Here is a 23,509-nt window from a genome sequence, read left to right on the forward strand (position 1 = left end):
TATACCACCCAGTCCTAACATAGACTACATTATATTTCTCCTTCTTCCCCTCTAAGGACCAAGTCGATACTGAGCAAAAACAGAGAATACAACCAGCCAGTAATAATCCTGAAACAACAACAACATTTAGTTTGGGGGGGAGACTATGGAGAAATGCAAGGGGCCAAGAATAGATCCCTGCGGGGCCCCGCATGTAATATCAAAGCCATAGTCTCCTAATACAACAAAACATTGTCTCTCAGTAAGGTATCAGTTAAACCAGTCCATTACTGGTCCTGATAAATATACTACATTGCATTCAGGTTGCAGAGTATACGAGTATACAATGGTGCAATACTGAAAATGTACTCCACTATCACCAGACACCAACAGGTAATTTTGCTTGCAACTTCCTCTTGCTGCATTAGGGGATCTACACTACCAGATTTGCCTTGATGACAGCTTTGCACACTCTTGGCATTCTCTCAACAAGCTTCATGACCTGGAATGCAATTCAATTAACAGGTGTGCCTTCTTAAAAGTTAATTTGTGGAATTTCTTTCCTTCATAATGCATTTGAGACCAAGTCCATATTGGCAAGAGCAGCTCAAATAAGTAAAGAGAAACGATAGTCCATCATTACTTTAAGAAATGAAGGTCAGTCAATATGGAAAATTTCAAGAACTTAGAAAGTTTCTTCAAGTGCAGTCGCAAAAGCGCTATGATGAAACCGGCTCTCATGAGGACCGCCACAGGAATGGAAGACCCAGAGTTACTTCTGCTGCAGAGAATAAGTTCATTAGAGTTAACTGCACCTCAGAAATTGCAGCCCAAATAAATGCTTCACAGAGTTTAAGTAACATACACATTTCAACATCAACTGTTCAGAGCAGACTGTGTGAATCAGGCCTTCATGGTTGAATTGCTGCAAAGAAACCGCTACTCAAGGACACCAATAAGAAGAAGAGACTTGCTTGGGCCAAGAAACACGAGCAATGGACATTAGACTGGTGGAAATTTGTCCTTTGGTCTGGAGTTCAAATTTTAGATTTTTGGTTCGATGTGGGTGAATGGATGATCTTCACACGTGTATTTTCCACCGTAAAGCATGGAGAAGGTGGTGTTATGGTGTGGGGGTGTTTTGTTGGGGATACTGTCTGTGATTTATTTAGAATTCAAGGCACACTTAACCAGCATGGCTACCACAGCATTTTGCAGTGATACGCTGTCCCATCTTGTTTGGGCTTAGTGGGACTATCATTTGTTTTTCAACAGGACATGACCCAACACACCTCCAGGCTGTGTAAGGGCTATTTTACCAAGAAGGAGAGTGACGGAGTGCTGCTTCAGATGACCCGACCTCAACCAAATTGAGATGGTTTGTGATGAGTCGGTCCGCAGAGTGAAGGAAAAGCAGCCAACAAGTGCTCAGCATGTGGGAACTCCTTCAAGACTGTTGGAAAAGCATTCCAGATGAAACTGGTTGAGAGAATGCCAAGAGTGTGCAAAGCTAAGGGTGGCTAATTGAAGAATCTAAAATTTAAAAAATAATTTGATTTGCTTAACACTTCTTTAGTTACTACATGATTCCATATGTGTTATTTCATAGTTGTGATGTCTTCACTATTATTCTACAATGTAGAAAAATAGTAAAAATAAAGAAAAAACCTTGAATGAGTAGGAGTTCTATAACTTTTGACCGGTACTGTATATCATTAGTAAAATAATGTGTTTCATTCCAGTCAGTGAAGGTTTAAAATAACAAATCTCCTCACATTCGATTAGATTCTTGCGTGAGATTTCGCCCTAGGTTCCCCACAGTGGAATTATTGCAGCAATCCCATAGAATGGCCAAATGTCTTGGCATACGAGGTAATGAAACATGACAAAATCTATACTTACAGATGTCAAAGGGGAAATCAGACGAGTCTCCAACAATAAGAACAACTGTTTTCAATACGATATTTGAAACTGTATTTACCAGAGTGGGTTTACTGATCCTTATCAAGTTCTAACAACAAGAATCCCTCTACATGACTAACTAAAGAATTCCATCTCTAAACAACATGGAAATTCTAGCATACCAAAAACAATATTGCTATTTAACATTTCGTTTGGAGAGACAAACACACAAAAAACAATCACTGACTTTCAATTTTTGTTATAATTACAGTGTCAATGTGTGTCAGTGAGTGCTTGGCTAACAGTCATAGGTCGATACATTTCAATCTGTTTTCACACAATGGTAACCTAAGGTTTGCTCTTTGCACTATGTCATCTACAGTATAGGAACTCTACATGCAATCTTGGTTAGGTTTCCCCAGTCACGGAGTTACAATGTCTGATTGAACAGGGCTTTTAAGTACCTTTGGGATATTGTATTAAATTACAATTCATTAAATACTGTCCAGCCATTTGGGTGATTTGAAAATGAAATAACACAGATGCAATGAGTTTAAGTTGTGGATGTCCATTAACATAGATACATTTGTACATATCTGGAGGCCAGGAGGACTGAAATAGGGAGTTTTGACAAGAATGAATAAGCCCATCTGGGAAGAATTATCCTCATTATAACAGAAAACCTATCACAGTGATTTATGCAAGGTCTTAGTCGGCTATTCCACTATCTGACAAGGATAAGCATTTTCTCATAAAACTGGAACAGGAATGACTAATTAAGAGCATCACTCTCCATAGGTCAGTGGAAGACTCTGGCATGCTGGGAATTGCGGACCAAAGACCCAACATCCGATAGCGCAATCAAACTCACATGTGAAGTAGGTGCATCACATGCTTCCCCGTAAAGAATACAGAGCACCTTGTTTTAATTAGATGACACGTTGACGTCAAAGACTGACGGACCTCTTCAGTTCATTACTCAGGTTGAATTCCTCCTAGCTAATGCTGACAAGGTTTGTGATGTGTTATTGCTGCCAAGAAATGGAAGCGGTCATTTGTCCAAACACAAAGCTCACTGGCATGTATATCAATTGTTGCACAAACAAGATTACAACCAGTATATGTTGTTGTTGTTTTTTTGTTTTTTTTGGGGGGGGGGGGGCTTTTCTATTGTGAGAACATCTGGCTTTTCTGTATCCTTTCCAGCTGTTGCGACCTACTGTTGTGGGTGAGCGCAACGTAGCCACTAGCCTGCAGTAATCCAATCTCTTCAGTAACACATATCCCGCCATCTCTAATCCAGTGTTAGGAGGGTTTCACATTCATATAATCATGTAAATGCCGACAGGAACACATTTCACGTCAACCGCATCAACCCTGACAACTGCAGTGAACTTTTGACAGGCCAATGGGGAACCTCAAACACCATCCAGAGCAGAGCCTTCCCATGAGACACAGCTGAGGTATGTATGCGGTAGGGCAAACACTTGAACCAATGTGTGTGTAAGTGTAGCATGGCTTTTTCACACTTGGAGGACATCTTTATCCTCTGCATGTTTCTTTTATTAAAAACAAAACATCCGTGTCTGGGTGGAAAGGTTAAAAGGTCATATTCCACCCACCAATCATCCACACACCCACCCACACATGTAAGCACACGCACACACACACACACATCCAACATCTAACACAGACAGCACAATTAGCCTCAAGACCAAATGCATGAGGAGACAAGACTCTGGAACAAGGACTTACACAGTTCTCATTGTGTTTTGTTTGGTTTTTTGAAAAGTGCATTCCAGGGGGACTCTAAATCCAGGAGAATGTAAGACCAGACACATAAAAAACAAAACAAGGGGGCATACCTATGAGTGATAAAGCTGGATCCCATAGACTAAAATATTTCCGAGCTTGGCTCCATCATGGCCGCCGGCTCTCCTCCCATCGGCTCGCTGGCGGACGAATCGTCCTTCCACACGCTCAAATACACCTATCAAAAGAAGCCCCGCCACACCCAGTCAGACATGCATCTCCTGCCAATAATGACAATCTCTTACAGAGTCTTAGAGGATGATTAAACCATTGGATCAATTAAAGCACATTGTTCAAAACACTCCTAAGAAAGACGAGCTTACGACTGAACAAGCATGTTTATTTAAAGGTCCTCGTTTGTGGAGGGATGTTGGAGGAGTGTGTTGTCGTGTTCGGGGTAAACACACGTCGGATAGGACTCTGGGGGTAGTAATCCCTCTGGTTCAGGTGGAAAGGCCTCACAGTGTTTATGTAGCTAGATGGGCCCACCTTAAGACAGCATAAACCAGCACTGATGAGTCACAGTGTGTCATGCATGGGATGGGAAAGCATGTGAGTCTACACTGCTGCTGCTGCTAAACGTCTATTTCTAATTGGGCTGTTGACTGATGCTCGACAGGGTGAATTCACTCCAATTATGTCTTCTTATACTGGATTTTTGTGTTGTAAACTCAATGTCAAATGTGTTAATTAATCTGTTATAAACATCATCATTATATGACTATAAGTCAAGTATTTCTTGAATAAGTAAAGTAAGTCACTTGTCATCTATCAACATCTGTTTTAATTCAAATAAATGGTATTATTGATTTGTTTTGCTGCAGTAGAAGGTGCCAGTTTGGCTTAAGTCTAGACGGGATCATTACCAGGCACATACTGAATCGATTGCCACACACTCTGTCTGTGAAACTCGATTATCTCCCATTCTGATTGCTAGGTCATTGTTTAATAATAGACTAAGCCAGGGTTTCCCAGACTCGGTCCTCTGGACCCCAAGAGGTGCACATTTTGTTTTATTGCCCTAGCACTACACAGCTGATTCAAATAATCAACTAATCATCCACTTTTGATCATTTGAATCAGCTGTTTAGTGTTAGGGTAAAAACAAAAATGTGCAACCCTTGGGTTCTCGAGAACCGAGTTTGGGAAACGATGGACTATGTCCTCAAGAAAGAACAATGTGTGCCATCTAACGCCACCCAGATATCCTTCACTGTTGATTTTGCGTCCTCACTTAAGACGGGGAAATTCTGAGATCGCTCTGTGAGGCAACTCTTGTTTTGAATTCAGCTCCCACCTCGCTAACTCTGTTTGGATTTAAGCCTTCCCATGATGCCGATGTTCAATGTAGGACATTCTTAAGCTGCCATGAAATCGACTTAGGCCGGGAGTAAATGTATTTTTAATAAGGTGCTGGATCTAGGGAGTCCTAGGGTTCTCTACCTGGGAAAAAGGGCATCTGGTCCACAGTAAGAGCTGTGGGGAAAACTCAGACACAGATGCATTTACTCTGGTGTGGTGGAGAGCGATGCTCCCACCCTAATGCAGCCTGGAACCTAGCTCCACACCACCGGAGAGGAGCTGTTTGTGTGTGTGTGTGTGTGTGTGTATGTGTGTGTGTGTGTGTGTGTGTGTGTGTGTGTGTGTGTGTGTGTGTATGTGTGTGTGTGTGTGTGTGTGTGTGTGTGTGTGTGTGTGTGTGTGTGTGTGTGTGTGTGTGTGTATGTGTGTGTGTGTGTGTGTGCGTGTGTGTGTGTGTGTGTGTGTACTTGCATGCACAGAGATTCACTGAAGACCTAACAAGGCCTTACAACACAAATCAAGGCAGGCGGTTTAATCAAGTTATCCTGTATGGCATTTGCAATGATTAAAACTGAGTTGTTTTGAAGATGTAAAGACTTGCTTAGAGAAAAAACAGAATGCAACTTCCCCAAGCCCAGTGCACCTTTTTCCCCTCACTTTGTTTTGGCAGTTGTGCTGTTCCCGGGGTGAAAAGGTAAAATCACAAAAAGTCAATAGGACCTTCATACCGTAAATATTTATTTTGGGTTCCAATTAGATTATATCGCGGGGGGTTCTACTTGAGCTGTCATGAGTTAATGTTGCTCTGTGGTTGATATTGACATCTGAACCGAGCCAAACGGTAAGTGAAAGGAGTGAAGTGCTCTCAGGGGGGGGTATAGGGTTTCTAAACAGCAACATCGTTTCGTCGGAGGGACCAGAGGTAGACTGCAAAGTGAACATTTTACAAGTGGAAAAAGGTTGGCTGGCCATGTAGTACATGTACCTTGAGGAAACTAGAGCTTGCCCGGGCCAGACGTGTGCTTTAGAAAACACCCAACACAAGTTCATTCACAGTGTGGGAAACCTGATTGAGCCATGATAAACGTCCACTAAGTCCACTAAGCACAGACAACACCCATATACACAATGTTCTCTGTTAACACTGCTAACTCACCTTGTTCTGAATGTATGCGATTGCTACTGGGATACCCAAACATCAGAGGGTTCCATGGCCTTCGCAAGCTTACAGTCCTTCCTTAAAGCAACAGGGCCAACTCACAACAAGCAAAGTGATCAGTAAGGGGCAAAGAGCCCCAAGCATAGAGAACTGAAGAGAGTCTAATTTCCAGTACCAGAACAAGAGTGTTGGTAAGGCAACTGTGAATTCATATTTTTTTCTGTTATTTTACCAGGTAAGTTGACTGAGAACACGTTCTCATTTACAGCAACGACCTGGGGAATAGTTACAGGGGAGAGGAGGGGGATGAATGAACCAATTGTAAACTGGGGATTATTAGGTGACCGTGATGGTTTGAGGGCCAGATTGGGAATTTAGCCAAGACACCGGGGTTAACACCCCTACTCTTACGACAAGTGCCATGGGATCTTTAATGACCTCAGAGTGTCAGGACACCCGTTTAACGTCCCACCGGAAAGACGGCACCCTACACAGGGCAGTGTCCCCAATCACCAGTATGAGGCTCTATTCACACAGTTATCCCCATGTGAACTCAACTCACCCAACTAATGACCACTGGATGTAGGAGTGCTCGGTCTCCCTCCTCCAACGCACTCAGCGTTTTTCCATCTGTAGGCAAGCAAGAACTGTTCACGTATGGATACAAATTAAAAGCAATTGTCAGAAAAGAGTGGAATAGTTGAGTTGGCTATCTGAACAGCAAAACATTTACATATTGGCAATAACATAAACCATTTTCATAGTGTTTAAACAGGCTTACTTATATTCTGTTTTCCTAAACTCCTGAAGTGTGAACTTACAGAAACTCGAATAAAGCTCCACTCTTTTGACAGAGATCATCTCCTTATCAAGTCTGAGATCATATCCACCTCCTCGAAGAAAGAGACAAAGAAACATTTTGCAGAAATCCTTTATTAAAATGTGAAATAAACCAAATTGTGATGTTAGTTAGTGCTGTTAAATTATATTGGAATGCAGGGGAGCTCAACTACAATCCAAGAGGGTTTTCCATGCAGGAATTAATTTCTCCCTGGCACTTCATCAATTCATTTCAACCGGAGAGTCTCAGTCCACACACCTGGTTACCCAATAATAAATGAGTCCCTGATTAGAAAGCAAGGACAAAACCAGCATGCATTACGTAGCTCCAGGACTAGAGTTGAACACCATTGATCATAAGCTAAATTCTCTCCATGGCTGGATTGCTCATTAGAACAAATGAAAGAGACAAGGAACCACTGCTGGGTTCTTTTTGTTTCTCCGAGCTGGCAGAATGATAAAACGTACAAAGAAGCCTGGGGACAGAATTGCAGATGAGCCAAGTTAAATGACATTACACTGTAAATCGAATCAAAATTCAGCACAGTCCAAAATAGTAAAAGCATTTTTGTTCACTGTAATTGTAACCACGTTTTAGCTGAGTATCTTTCAACGAATTTAGCCCTTGAATACCAATGAAATTAAGCTGTACAACATGCTACAGTCAGTGTGTCCATTTCATGTTCATCTCTTCTGTTTTCCCAGTAATTCTTCCCTGGTCCTGTCCAACATTTCATACACAAGAGGAAATAAACACAGAAACAAACATCCACGCTCTGTGTTTGTCACTGACTTTGAACCGTTTAGAATAACAACGACAATTAGAAATATGAAATGGTTACGGGAAACATGTGGAGGGTTATTTGATCCAGAAAGATAAGTTGCTTGTGGGTTCTGAGGGAAAAGCATCAGTCAGAAATGTAGATTTGCGAGATGATCTTTTCTGACATGATTTAAACAAGGTTAGTTGGGCATGAAATTCTGGAATGGGATGTTTGTTCAAGAAGTCTGTCTGGGAGAGCCAAGGAGACAGGAGGTCAAAGACCAAGTACAAGACACACCAGAGATTCCGTGACCGAGGCAGAAATCAAGTTCCAGGCTGCCAGAGGAAAAAAAGAGAACTGCCCTAACTTTGAGTTTCAATTCAGTTTCAATTCAGAAAGATGTTACCAACATTGTTTCCTAGTAAAGACCTTAGAAATACAAAGTCCCAGCTTAAAACAGGCTATAAAATAAAGCGTTACCTATTACTTTTTCAAACTATGAGTTGCTTGTTCGAAATGCCGGGGAACTTAGACAAAGAGAAAGGATAGACATGATTTGAATAATAGTGCTCAAAGTGTAGTTCAGTGAGCTTTGTCCCGACCTAGCTGTTCATCTATCTGGCTGTGTCCATGACTAAATATCTAGTAGGTCAAGGTTCATATTTTTGAAAAAGGAGGGATATAATTCATGTGTTCCAAGATTGTACTTAATCTTGAGTGAATATGAAATACTATCTTATACCAAGCTCAAAATGTTAAAGATAAGGAGGGGATGGAGGTGTTCTCCCTTCATCAGATCCTCCCTTCCTATCATGACACTAATGTCTATTAGATTGGGCTCCGACACAAATGGACTCAGAGCCTAAATGTAAAAAAAAACATGCAGATGTTTCAGTGGCAGCTCTACTGTAATGTCAGAATTATGTTTTTGTGGTAAAATTCCAATTCCTTTGTCTCAAGACACTGAAATAAATGTGGCACTAATAGGTTTACTTATTAAATAAAAAATTCTGAATGGTGAAGAAAGCTGTTTGTTTGAACGGTCTGGGGAATGTCTGATAAAGGACAAGTGATCTGGGGTTATTGTGGCAACAAAGAAAAACTAAAAACCTAAAAAAAAGAAAATAATAATAATATTTGACCAACATTATGTACAGAACAAGAAATAAAAGTGCTAACAAGAACATTGTTTATAATATATTACAAAATAAACATGAAATTGTATTAATATGCATCTTCCACTATGATTATGGGATCACGTCCATATTCATCCTGCTATGAGAACCCCCTAATCATATTCTCCCCACAATAACACACACGCAGCCAAATCCTCCACCTGCACACACACCACACTGTGTGCTCGCCTCCAAGCTCCAGCTCAGGCTCTACCTCCCTTATCCCCTGTATTAGATTCATTAATGGCACTGATCACAAAGCTAACTCCTCCGTTTCCTCTCCTTTCATCTCCCTCGAACCCCTGGGAAGGATGTATCTGGTCCCAGACGCGTGCACCGCAACACAACCCCACCGGGCACCCGTGTGCAAGGAACGATGGTTCCAATCAGAGCCAAAGCCTTAGGTTCCTAGGATCCCATACATCTCAGGGGTCTGCCTAGCACCACGACAGCTAGATCCGCTGCCTGTTTGACGCGTACTGCCTGATGAAGGGATTGGCACTGCTTCACAGGAGGATGAGCTGTCGGTGTGTCTGTGCTCTCCCTGTATCACCAACACACTTCATCCGCCATGCATTTCCCCCCTCTGTTGTCAACTACAGAGGGAGGATGTATATACTTTTCGATATACGCAGGAAGGAAGAGACTCGACGGCGATGTGGGGACGGTATGGTAGGAGGCCGGGAATGTCTGTTATATAATTCATGAGAATGGAGAAGTGCAATGTGATTTGTGGGGACAATATGGCAACCTGTGACCCCTTCACCATGACTGAGAATGAACGGGAGATATGTCATACGGGGACGGTATGGGGACACTGGTTGCCCTTCAACATGATGGGCGGTAGTGAAGAGTCATCGCTGAACACTCAATTAATCAGATAATTCCCATGGCATGAACTATATGACTGCCATCTGCTTTCCGTCATGCCGGGGAGGTGGAGTGGTGGAGAGGCAGAGGGGGGATGGGGGAGGAGGGTTTGGAAGCCTTCAGACAAGCTCCATTATAGGTCTAACAGCAGATGGCAAGTCTAACCGGGGCCCACCCAAGCGGAGCTCACATGGTCTGGGAGAGGGGTGTTGTTGGAGGGGTGGAAGAAACATCAATGTGATGATCGCATGTAAAATCTCACAAACATTGTAATTGTAATCATCGTCATAATTATCACCATACCATGTCCAAAGCGCTCATGCGCCTCTGCAGAGCGTTGGCCAGCTCTGTAGCCTGTGCAGACTCACCTGTGACAACACAGGCCGACTGGGAGAGAGTCTCTGAAAAAGAAAGTGTACTTTGACCACTTTTGCTGCAAATCTCCATTACTAAGCAATGATAATCATCTTTAAACATAGCGAGAATTCATTGAAATCAGCAGCACTCGCAATTCAACTTGATTTACGTGGGGAAGTGATGTGCCAAAGACACACGCACACACATGAATGAAGATGTATTCTTGCATATGCTCCCAACACACACTAACAATGAATTCATTCACACACAAAGCTCTCTTGGTATAATTACTATGCTCAAATATGTCATAATCCAGTTGGACGGCCCAGGTGCATACAGAGGTAAAGAGTAGGACTGATGACTTTATGGATGTTTCCCTGACTGTGCAGAGAACATGATGGCTCTACCCTGCCCTGACTTGTATAGATGGCATTCACATCACAGACTGCAAACACCCTCCCTTACTTTCTGACAAACTTAAAAACAAGACTTCGTAGAATATCTTCCTGGGAGAACAATAAAATACTATTTTATTTCTCATCTACACTCTATTCCATTCTGAACTGGCATTGTCTCACACAGGACAAAACGCCTTTTCGTCACTTATGTGGTATAGAAAATAGTGCTAACGTACATTAGGTCTATAAAGTACGTGGCTTTACTGTCGAGATAAACAACGATCATGGAAATATTGCACTTAAAAACAGTACAATGATAAAGTGATGATAAAGTACAAACAAAAACAGTACAATGACAAAGTTGTGTATAAAAATGTATACAGATACATACATACATACCTTTGACAATGAACTCTGCTGCAGCCAAATCTCCTTTGTAGGTCACCTACAGTAGAAATAAACTTAGTTTCACAACATGCTAGCATCAAACCTGTTCTAAAAAGCATTGTTCATTTTAGTGCAAATATATTTAGATTCATAGGCCTTACCCCATTACTGGCTTATTTCAATGCTATAAAAACCATTAAAAAAACTTTACTTTCAGTCATCATATCAAGTAGTATTAAATACAATAGACAATGTATAAATTCAGATCTGTACTTGTCCCTGTATAACAAACTAGTAATAAGAATACAGCTAGAGCTACGACAATGGCCTAATTTAGGCTTAAAGGCATTGTCCCAAACTGAGTTCCAGTGTCCCAGGCTTGCTCACCTTCCACAAGGTTGGCGGGCCCTCGATGAGCTTGGCATTGGTGCCGCAGTACTGCAGAGCCAGATGAAGGCACTCTGTGCCAAACTCAAAGTCCGACTCGCTGCACTATGAGGACAGGACACAAGAGACGTGGGATTGTTGACGATGCACAACAAACTGAGTTAGTTCCTATTTCATAAACAGAGTTGAGAAAGTCTTCTGGGGACAAACAAAAGAGGATAGCTCACAAACTCACATCAACCATAGTTACATCTAAACATATTTTTCACCTAGTCGGCTCGGGGATTCTAACCAGTGACCTTTCGGTTATTGGCCCAACGCTCTTAACCACTAGGCTACCTGCCACCCCAAATCAGAGGAAAGTTGAGTTCATAACACTTTGGCCCAGTGCAGTGAGAACACATTGGAATCAGATTGCCGGCGCTGTAGATCGCATTGCATTGAAAAAGTGATATAAGCGATGAGCTCATGGCTTTTAAGATACTGTGTGTGGACTACAAAGGCTAAATCAAAGGCTAACTCATGCTACCTGAGATAATATGCGGGCAATATTTTATCAGGGTTATAAAAGAGAGGACCTTTTTCTCAGGACCCTGGAACTGAAGGAGAAATATGACTGCGTCCTGTGGTAATCGAACCTGTAGAATTCTCTCCCAGTACAAAGGCGTGCACTGGGGACAAGGATAGCGTGTCTCCCCTTTGTCTTTTCAGACCAGAGTTCTGCCAGGCTCAATGCATGTCAAACTACAAAAGTGAGGCTCATGCAGAATATGTCCTACAGTGCCAACTTGACAGACACCTTACACTTCCCCAACTTCGATGGACACAAGTGGAGAGGGGGTGGGGCACTCGCCATCGCGCCAGAGTCTCTGGTTCTCACAAATACACTTACATCACAACAAATTTGTCTTAATTGTCAGTGAAATGCTACTTGACTTCCTTGACACTCCACTTCACTTGCATAGTGAATTGTGCTCTCATTTTCAGAGTCAAAGCCAAAACCAACAGGGCTCCCTGGTAATCTAAAATTCGTAGGTGCCAGGAACCAATATAACTGCAGACAAATGGGGCTCCAATTGGACCCGTACTTCGGCTCTTCGTCAAGGCTTCCTACGTCCTTCAAAACACTGGTACTGCATCATCATCTAAATCGACCCAAGGTTCAAATAACAGAGCTCTGAAGTATCTGGGCTGGTTGAAATATAAATATGGTGAATTTTTGCAGTGACGGATTTGTGATAGACAGAAAATCTTACAATGTAAAAGTTATAAGCCTACATTTTAAGATAAGAATCCACACATTTATGATTTTGGTCAAAGGGGTGATTCCTGACGAATCTAGGTTAAAAAAAAAAGAAGATGATTTGGGAGATTTTCCCAACATTTAATCCATAGAAGGGTCCATTGGAGGAAGGATTATTGACATATTTGACATTTGTATCATAAAGCACAATTGAGAAATAATGAATTGAAGTTGGCACATTTGTGACATTATGGCCTTACCCAGGCCTCCTTTAAGACGTTAGAACGTATCATCTGTAGGTGCTACAAAGAAAAATGTTTTCATATGAAGCTTTGCCACTTGCTCTGTAATATAAGTAACATTTTGATTTCAATGATGATTTTCTTACATTAATGTATGGATATTTAAAAATAGAAACATGAATATTGAAAACATACCCTTTTTGATATGGCAAATGTTTCAATATATTGTTGAATATAGTATACTCTACAGGCATATCAAAGTTCCAAAGTGGGATCTCTGCTAGTTTTGATGTTATGGACAATTTTATACAGAGAAATTGTCATAGTAGGCAATGTAACCAATCACAGCCCTCCTTTAACTTGTATCATTGCACATCCTGCAAATCACCAGCAGAGGGCAACTGTTTTGAATCGATTTTCCCAATCACTGTTCGTAATGCTTACAAATTGGATCATAACTTTAACAGTAGAAGAGATCCCACTCTGGAACTTTGAGATGCCCACAGAGTATATTATGTTCAACAATAAATTGAAAAATATAGCAAATCAAAACATTTTCAGTGTTGGGGGTAATGCGTTACAAAAGTACCGCATTACAGTAATGTATTACTTGTATCAGTAATGGAATAATATAACAAGTTACTGTGTTCAAATATTGTAATACTATAATAGTACTTTTTCAAGTAACGCATCCAATACTGGCAAATTGGGCCACCTTGATTGGCAAAGTGGGACACTTAATTATTTATTGTATAGAAGGATAATTGAGAGGGTACATGAATAATATATATTCGTGATGAATTAAATGTATTAAAATCACTAGGTATTTTTGTGGAACATTAATAATTAATGATCTACACGAAATACTCTGCAATGTCAAAGTGGGGGGAAAATTCTAACATTTGTAAAAGAAAATATGAAAAATAAAGCACTAATATATTTTGATTAGATAAGTACTCAACCCCATGAGTCAACACGTTAGAATCCCCTTTGGAATAGCTTACAGCTGTGAGTCTTTCTGCCTAAGTCTCTAAAGAGCTTTCGACACCTGGGTTGTGCAACATTTGCCCATTATTCTTATCAAAATTCTTCAAGCTCTGTCAAATTGGTTGATGATCATTGCTAGACAACCATTTTCAAGTCTTGCCATTTATTTTCAAGCAGATTTAAATCAAAACTGTAACTGGGCCACTCAAGAACATTTACTGTCTTCTCGGTAAGCAACTCCAGTGAAGATTTGGCCTTGTGTTTTAGGTTACTGTCCTGCTGAAAGGTGAATTTATCTCCCAGTGTCTGGTGGAAAGTATACTGAACAAGATTTTCCTCCAGGATTTTGCCTGTGCTAAGCTCCATTACGTTTCTTTTTTAACCTGAAAAACTCCCGAGTCCTTAAAGATTAGAAGCATACCCATAACATGATGCAGCCACCGCTATGCTTGGAAATATAGAAAGTACTCAGTAATATGTTGTATTGTATTTTCCCCAAACATAACACTTTGTATTCAGGACAAAAAGTGATTTGCTTTGCCAATTTTTTTCAGCATAAATTTAGTGCCTTGTTTCAAACAGGATGCATGTTTTGGAAAATGTTTTATTCTGTACAGGCTTCCTCATTTTCACTCTGTCAATTAGGTTAGTATTGTGGAGTAATTACAATTATTATTTAAATTATTTTTTTTTAAAACTTTATTTAACTAGGAAAGTCAGTTAAGAACTAATTCTTATTTACAATGACTACCTACCAAAAGGCCTCCTGTGGGGATGGGGGCTGGGATAAAAAACAATTAAATTTTTTTTTTTTTTTTTTTAATATATATATATATATATATATACACACACTGCTCAAAAAAATAAAGGGAACACTTAAACAACACAATGTAACTCCAAGTCAATGACACTTCTGTGAAATCAAACTGTCCACTTAGGAAGCAACACTGATTGACAATAAATTTCACATGCTGTTGTGCAAATGGAATAGACAACAGGTGGAAATTATAGGCAATTAGCAAGACACCCCCAATAAAGGAGTGGTTCTGCAGGTGGTGACCACAGACCACTTCTCAGTTCCTATGCTTCCTGGCTGATGTTTTGGTCACTTTTAAATGCTGGCAGTTCTTTCACTCTAGTGGTAGCATGAGACGGAGTCTACAACCCACACAAGTGGCTCAGGTAGTGCAGCTCATCCAGAATGGCACATCAATGCGAGCTGTGGCAAGAAGGTTTGCTGTTTGTCAGCGTAGTGTCCAAAGCATGGAGGCGCTGCCAGGAGACAGGCCAGTACATCAGGAGACGTGGAGGAGGCCGTAGGAGGGCAACAACCCAGCAGCAGGATCGCTACCTCCGCCTTTGTGCAAGGAGCAGCAGGAGGAACACTGCCAGAGCCCTGCAAAATGACCTCCAGCAGGCCACAAATGTGCATGTGTCTGCTCAAACGGTCAGAAACAGACTCCATGAGGGTGGTATGAGGGCCCGACGTCCACAGGTAGTGGTTGTGCTAACAGCCCAACACCGTGCAGGACGTTTGGCATTTGCCAGAGAACACCAAGATTGGCAAATTCGCCACTGGCGCCCTGTGCTCTTCACAGATGAAAGCAGGTTCACACTGAGCACGTGACAGACGTGACAGAGTCTGGAGATGCCGTGGAGAACGTTCTGCTGCCTGCAACATCCTCCAGCATGACCGGTTTGGCGGTGGGTCAGTCATTGTGTGGGGTGGTATTTCTTTGGGGGGCCGCACAGCCCTCCATGTGCTCGCCAGAGGTAGCCTGACTGCCATTAGGTACCAAGATGAGATCCTCAGACCCCTTGTGAGACCATATGCTGGTGCGGTTGGCCCTGGGTTCCTCCTAATGCAAGACAATGCTAGACCTCATGTGGCTGGAGTGTGTCAGCAGTTCCTGCAAGAGGAAGGCATTGATGCTATGGACTGGCCCGCCCGTTCCCCAGACCTTAATCCAATTGAGCACATCTGGGACATCATGTCTCGCTCCATCCACCAACGCCACATTGCACCACAGACTGTCCAGGAGTTGGCGGATGCTTTAGTCCAGGTCTGGGAGGAGATCCCTCAGGAGACCATCCGCCACCTCATCAGGAGCATGCCCAGGCGTTGTAGGGAGGTCATACAGGCACGTGGAGGCCACACACACTACTGAGCCTCATTTTGACTTGTTTTAAGGACATTACATCAAAGTTGGATCAGCCTGTAGTGTGGTTTTCCACTTTAATTTTGAGTGTGACTCCAAATCCAGACCTCCATGGGTTGATAAATTTGATTTCCATTGATAATTTTTGTGTGATTTTGTTGTCAGCACATTCAACTATGTAAAGACAAAAAGTATTTAATAAGAATATTTCATTCATTCAGATCTAGGATGTGTTATTTTAGTGTTCCCTTTATTTTTTTTGAGCAGTGTATATATAGAGGACAAAACACACATCACAACAAGAAAAGATACCACAACACTACATAAAGAGAGACCTAAGACAACAACATAGCATGGCAGCAACACATGACAACACAGCATGGTAGCAACACCACATGACAAAAACATGTTAGCAGCACAACATGGTAGCAGTACGAAACAGGGTACAAACATTATTGGGTACAGACAACAGCACAAAGGCAAGAGGGTAGAGACAATACATCATGCAAAGCAGCCACAACTGTCAGTAAGAGTGTCCATGATTGAGTCTTTGAATGAAGAGATGGAGAATGTTGTTGATCCATCCTCAGTTTTCTCCTATCACAACCATTAAACTATGTAACTGTTTTAAAGTCACCACTGGCCTGATGTTGAAATCCCTGAGCAGTTTCCTTCCTCTCCAGAAACTGGGCTAAAAATTGAGTTTTTGAGCTAGGAAGTATTTGTGTCGTGACTGGGCGTATTGATACACCCTCCAAAGTGTAAGTTAATAACTTCACCATGCTCAGAGGGATATTCAATGTCTGCTTTTTATAACAAAATTTCCCATCTTCCAATAGGTTCCCTTCTTTGCAAGGCAAAGTGGTTGTGGTTGAATCTATGTTTGAAATTCACTGCTCGACTGAGGGACCTTACAGAAAATTGTTAAACACTATTATTGCACACAGAGTGAGTCCATGTTTTATTCACATTTTTACTTATGAACTTATTTAGGCTTGCCATGACAAAGGGGTTTAATACTTATTGAAAAGACATTTCAGCTTTTTATTTTCTATTTATTTGTAAACAATTCAAAAAACATTATTCCACTTTGACAATATGAGGAATTGTCTTGGCCAGTGACACAACAAAATTTGAAAAGGGTCAAGGGGTGTGAACACTTTCTGAAGGCAGTATTCTTGTATGGTTATGTACATAGATAGCTAAGGTTTTTAATGTTGGTGAGGTCATATATTTCCAAGTAAAATGAAGCTATGCTAGCTTCCGCTAGCAAGCTAGCCGATAGCAGAATTAAGGAAAATTAAATGGAACATTTGATCCTATTAAGAAAATGGATATCTGTTAAGGAAACATATATTTCAAAATGGTATTTCTCCATTAAAATGACCTAGGGGAGTGTCAGTTTTAAAGTAACAGGGTCTCCCAGTTTGACAGTAGGCAATTGGCAGCAGCATACCACCCTGAATCCCACTGCTGGCTTGCCTCTGATACACAGAGTTGGTCCTGGTTGGTCCCTGGGTGGGAGACCAGATTATGCTGGAAGCACTGTTGGAGGGCCAGTACAAGGCACTCTTTACACGGGTCAACAACAACAACAAAAATATCCCTTGCCCCAGGGCAGTGATTGGGGACATTGCCCTGTGTAGGGTGCCTTCTTTTGGATGGGACGTTAAACAGGTGTCCTGACTCTCTGTGGTCACTAAAGATCCCATGGCACTCATCGTAAGAGCAGGGGTGTTAACCCTCGGCATTCTGGCCAAATTCCCAATCTGGACCTCATCATGGCCACCTAATTATCCCCGGCTTCCAATTGGCTCATTCATACCCTGTAACTATTCCCCAGGTCGTTGCTGTAAATGACAATGTGTTCTCAGTCAACTTACCTGGTAAAATAATTATTGTAAAAATAATGGGAAACTGCCAAAATTGTAATATTTTAAAAAGGTGAGAGTACTGTAGTACAAAAACCACTTACAGTCATTTTGATTCTCAATCACATCCCATTACAAAATATGTTGTAATGAGACAGTGAATATCCTTCCTTCATGTTTTATAACCTTAACATGATTTACCTCAGAACACTGTCATTTTACTTACCATTATGCCTCTGTTATTCCACGGGATGCCACACCCACAATGATGATGTCATACCCATTGAACCCATTGTTTATCATCAATATTTGATGGGTATTGATTGTTGATTATGTTATTGTACATATTTAAAGATATCTATTACAAAGCTTAAGAGTCCTACTTTTGTCTGTGTCCCATTTAACCAACACTCACCCTATATGGAATTGTTCCACAAATACGTGTGAAAGAGACATTTATACTCATTACGATAAAACATAAATATTGAATATGTTCTAACACAATTTCCATATAAACAATCAAAATCTGATGAATGCAATTCAAAAATGTGCCTTTTATCACAACGAAATGATGTCTTGGTAAATCTAACACATCAAACGGATATTGTCCAAAAACATTCTGGCAGCTTTACGAAAAGATACATAGCCTACATATTAAAGCCATTAAATACCGGCTATCAAATCAAAACAAGGCCGACTTCAAATGCCGATCGCAAGATTCAAATAACCGGCACATGAATTGACCGGGGCGCAAATGCAAACTATGTCAGATGAATCCTACACATAATAATGCATTGACATGAAAGGCATATAATCAAAGGGATTACTTATCATCAAGGACCTACAGTATTTAAGTCAAACGAAATCGAGTAAACTACGGCAAAAAGTACCAAAGGAAAATCTACACCTTCGCTCATCGGATAGGCATATAGTGGAGCTTCGTGCTGAATGGATGGCGTAAAAAAAAAGCCAAATAAAGAGAATATAATAGATGATATGTAATCGAGTGGTTTTCCAAGTAACAAATCCAAACACCGTTCATGTTTATATTTGATACATTTTCATAAATTATTGTAAGAAAATTGTTATTGAAATCAAAATACTACTCATAGTACAGAGCAAGACGTAAAGCTTCATATGAATTATACTTAAAAAATGTCAAATATATGTCAACAAACATTCCTCCAAAGGACCCTTCTATGATTAAATGCTGTGAAAATCCCCAAAATCATGTTGTTTTTTTGTTCTAGTTTTGTGAGATATCACCCCAAGGTGAAATTATTTCCATTATTATTTCGCAAGTATTCTTGGATGTTCAAATCGTCTCACATGTAAATTAAAAAATATGACAGACAGTTAGACCTATAGTAACCACGTTACTTCAATGTTATTTTTAAGTTACCTTTGCCAAGCCAAGAGGTCTTTTCCTGTTGTTTGATGGAGTGATAGGCTGCACAGTGCCAGAGTATATTAATGTGTCATTTCTTTCCCAGACATAACCATGCCATAGTGAAAATGATGGCACCCACACCACAATCTCTTCAGCTTGAAACCCTGCAGGTTCGAGCACATCTGGTGAACAATGGACGACTGTAAAGACTTGGTGTGATGTATGAGAATCATAAAGTCTTTTGTCATCTAGTCGCATTGCTGGGATTAATTATTTCTTAAGCATAAATCTCTCTCAGACTGTCATTTTATGTGATTCAAGGGATCTTTTAAAGCAATTATTTGACATTGAGAGGGAACATTCAAAACCTGCAGGACATGACTAGTGCTCGATTTGGAAACATTTTGCAGACATCTAAGGTTCTCTATTTCCCTGACCGGAAATGGAGACAACTTCACAAAATCATTATCTAAACGTGAGAACTAACTACTGTACAAGGCTTGGTTTGGACTTTGTTTCAAGGTGCATCCTTGTTGGCATATTTCCATTTAAGAAAATCATTCAATAGTTGGTTGTTATATCAGTCACATCCCTAATTCAAATGTGCACGGTAAACATAGTCATTTTTAGCCAGGTCAAACAGACTGACTGATGCATTCACTTTCTGTTTAATTGAAACAGAATGTGAGTTTTCGTGAGATCAGGCTGGGTTCACGGGGCTATGCATTTTTTACATAGCCCCAAAATCGGGCTACCAGTTTTTATTGACTGGACCTTGGGTAGACTACAAGTAATGTTTTGTGTACAAGAGCTGCCTAGAAGTACCTACCCTCTGATAAGCCTGGTAGATGACATCATAGATGAATCCCTGGGGCATCTCACTGGCTCTGTACTTGGTTCTCTCCAGAGAATGGTCCAAGTAGCCCTCCAATGTGGTAGCAATCACTGTGGAAACCAGAGGTCGGATAGCCCCAGCAGCCTGCAAAATAATAAACGGAACAGAATATGTCATTCTTCCTTATTCTTTATGGCAAATACACACATCAATCCATAATGTATCAAATGGTTCCGATGCTATTGTGTCTTGAGGCTTACCACAATTGTTCTAGCCATGGCTGGATAACAACAATAAATACTAGCTAAACAACAGCTTGTGCATACAATGCTTTTTAAACAACATTCCTGAGATCCTATTTTCTTGTGACCATGACGTGATTGAGGATGAAAATCCCCATTGTGCCAAGAACAAGTATGGTCAATGAGGTAGTGGGGACAAAATGACTTGCAAATGGAATGAAAGCAAACATGTGTTATGTGTGTTACACATGTTGTTAAAATCAAAATTAATCTCATGCTCTTCGGAGAAGACTGACATTTAATCACGATCGGGGATACTGGCACGTTAATGAAGACCAGACTGCCGGCTTTGAGAGTCAGTCACTCACTCACACTCACACACACACACACACAAAATGTCAGCCCCAATGTCAAAGAGCTCCTGCTCTCACTTCTCACTTTTGTGACCAGCCTTCAACAATATCATGTCACAGCTAGTAAAATGTAAATATGAATCACCATCTAAACATATCAGTGTCTTCCTTAGCCACTAATATCAGCCAATGTGGTTTACATTTGTCATGGCTTACAGTAGGTACACATGGCTACAGTTGAGAGCAATGAATCGCTCCGTCTGAGCCTCACTGACTGTGTCGCGGTGGAAGAGATAGAGGACTTTGAATATGTACAAACCCCTTGCTCTTTGGCAGCCATGCAGCCATTGTTATCTTCAGGAGGAAGTCTTCTTCCACAAAGGGACGCACTGCATCATGAATGATGACCACCTTTGGTTTGACGTGGGCCGTACCACCCTCTCACTCACTGAGGGCCCAACCCCATTGAATATAGATCTGTGGCGAGTAGATCCGCCATGTACTACTAGGACATTTCTGTGGTGGAAGCGTGGATAATGTCCATCATCAAATCTAAGCTCTCCTTGGCAACCACCACAACGATGCTTTGGATCCATGGCACTCTGTCAAAGAAACATTATGTCTAGTCATAAGTCAACAGCTTTCGCACTGTGGTTAGAACATATCATTCTTGTTGAGTATATTTGTTTCATTACTTGTGTCATGACTTGTTATATTACCATACATAACACATTCGGGTGCAATTATTTGCATACATTATTTCAACAGAATTCCAATGAAATGGTCACATTGAAACAAAAATACATGGTAGTATAAAGAACAAGTAGGCTATTTTGGACGTTGTAGAAAGACTCAAAATTGTAATGTGTGACCTGATGGATTCAGTAAAGATCTTTTGAATGGGATAATTTGAGACATTACAAAACCTCACATTTATTCAACGATAACATAAAAAAGCTTGGCACCCCAGTGAAATGGTTTGTTTACATGTGGCCACTGTCTTGTGCAGTGACAAGGTTAAGGGGCAGGACCATAAAACTACAGTATTCCAAACGGGACAGATATGTTTTTGCATGCAAACATTCGACACTTCAAGTGTTACCTCTCGAAAGTTTGAATTGTGTAGCTTATCAGAAGTCTGTTGAGAAACGTGCAGAACTGTTTGGGTGTCAATATCCCCGTTCTTTCTCCACTGCCACCGGCTGGAAGAACCACAGCTACCGGGAAATCGACACTGCAAAGTCCCGCAATGTGCTTGTCCAACCGGGCTTCGCATGTTGAGAAATGCCCTGGATCAACAGGCCTGGCCATGTCGCCCGTTTCCTCTTGCATGCTTCAGGACAATTAATTAATTTGAAGTTAAAATGGACTAACATTGATGTCACGAATATATCCTACCGGTATCCCCGTCTACCGTTTCATTCATTCTTTTATGGGCGGAGTCGCGTAGACTAGTGATTGATTCGATTTGTGCTGTCAAGGAAGCCCAATACGAGCTACACGTCACTGATGTTATCTGTGGGGTCTTTGCTGATGTTCTCAAGATTTCGATATCATCATATCTACTATGTATTTGTGGTTATTTATGACTTTCATGCCTTTTAAAATGTTGAATGCTTGATGCAATTGAGCATACATTTACATTTTAGTCATTTAGTAGATGCTCTTATCCAGAGCGATTTACAAGAGCATTTAGGGTTACGTGTATTTCTCAAGGGCACATTGAGAGATTTTACACCTAGTCAGCTCAGGGTTTTGAACCAGCAACCTTTCAGTTACTGGCCCAACACTCTTAACTGCCAGGCTACCCGCCACATATTCATTTATTCAAGATTGCTTGATCTGGTGCAACTGTATAACTAGTGGGATATGATAATTGTATGTGTAGGCCTATACGATACGGGATTACTTCACCTACAGTTGTAGTCAGAAGTTTACATACACTTAGGTTGGAGTCATTAAAACTCGATTTCAACTACTCCACCAGTTTTGGAAAGTCGGTTAGGACATCTACTTTGTGCATGACACAAGTCATTGTTCCAACTTATAATTCACTGTATCACATTTCCAGTGGGTCAGAAGTTTACATACACTAAGTTGACTGTGCATTTAAACAGCTTGGAAAATTCCAGAAAATGATGTCATGGATTTAGAAGCTTCTGATAGGCTAATTGACATAATTTGAGTCAATTGGAGGTGTACCTGTGGATGTATTTCAAGGCCTACCTTCAAACTCAGTGCCTCTTTGCTTGACATCATGGGAAAATCAAAAGAAATCAGCCAAGACCTCAGAAAAAAAATTGTATATGTCCACAAGTCTGGTTCATCCTTGGGAGCAATTTCCAAACACCTGAAGGTACCACATTCATCTCTACAAACAATAGTACGCAAGTATAAACATCATGGGGACCACGCAGTCATCTTACCGCTCAGGAAGGAGACGCGTTCTGTCTCCTAGAGATGAACGCACTTTGGTACGAAAAGTGCAAATCAATCCCAGAACAAAGCAAAGGACCTTGTGAAGATGCTGAAGGAAACAGGTACAAAAGTATCTATATCCACAGTAAAACGAGTCCTATATCGACATAACCTGAAAAGCTGCTCATCAAGGAAGAAGCCACTGCTCCAAACCCGCCATAAAAAAGCCAGACTACGGATTGCAACTGCACATGGGGTGGACAAAGATTGTACATTTTGGAGAAATGTCCTCTGGTCTGATGAAAAAAAATAGAACTGTTTGGCCATAATGACCATCGTTATGTTTGGAGGAAAAAGAGGGAGGCTTGCAAGCCGAAGAATACCATCCCAACTGTGAAGCACGGGAGTGGCAGCATCATGTTGTGGGGGTGCTTTGC

General features: G+C 41.0%; 1 pseudogene across 1 annotated transcript; it reads right to left on the reverse strand.

The window, feature by feature from the left end:
- Positions 1–7,071: 7,071 nt before the first annotated feature.
- LOC110515999 (D-ribitol-5-phosphate cytidylyltransferase-like) lies at positions 7,072–22,079 on the reverse strand (annotated as a pseudogene). The gene is made up of 6 exons (XR_016494609.1): positions 21,757–22,079; positions 20,974–21,256; positions 20,054–20,203; positions 11,333–11,437; positions 10,958–11,003; positions 7,072–10,204 (listed from the first exon to the last, which is right to left on the reverse strand). The product of XR_016494609.1 is annotated as a D-ribitol-5-phosphate cytidylyltransferase-like (transcript).
- Positions 22,080–23,509: the final 1,430 nt, after the last annotated feature.

The sequence above is a fragment of the Oncorhynchus mykiss genome, chromosome 3 (assembly GCF_057628025.1).
Source record: "Oncorhynchus mykiss isolate SJ-2025 chromosome 3, ASM5762802v1, whole genome shotgun sequence".
Taxonomy (NCBI): Eukaryota; Metazoa; Chordata; class Actinopteri; order Salmoniformes; family Salmonidae; genus Oncorhynchus; species Oncorhynchus mykiss.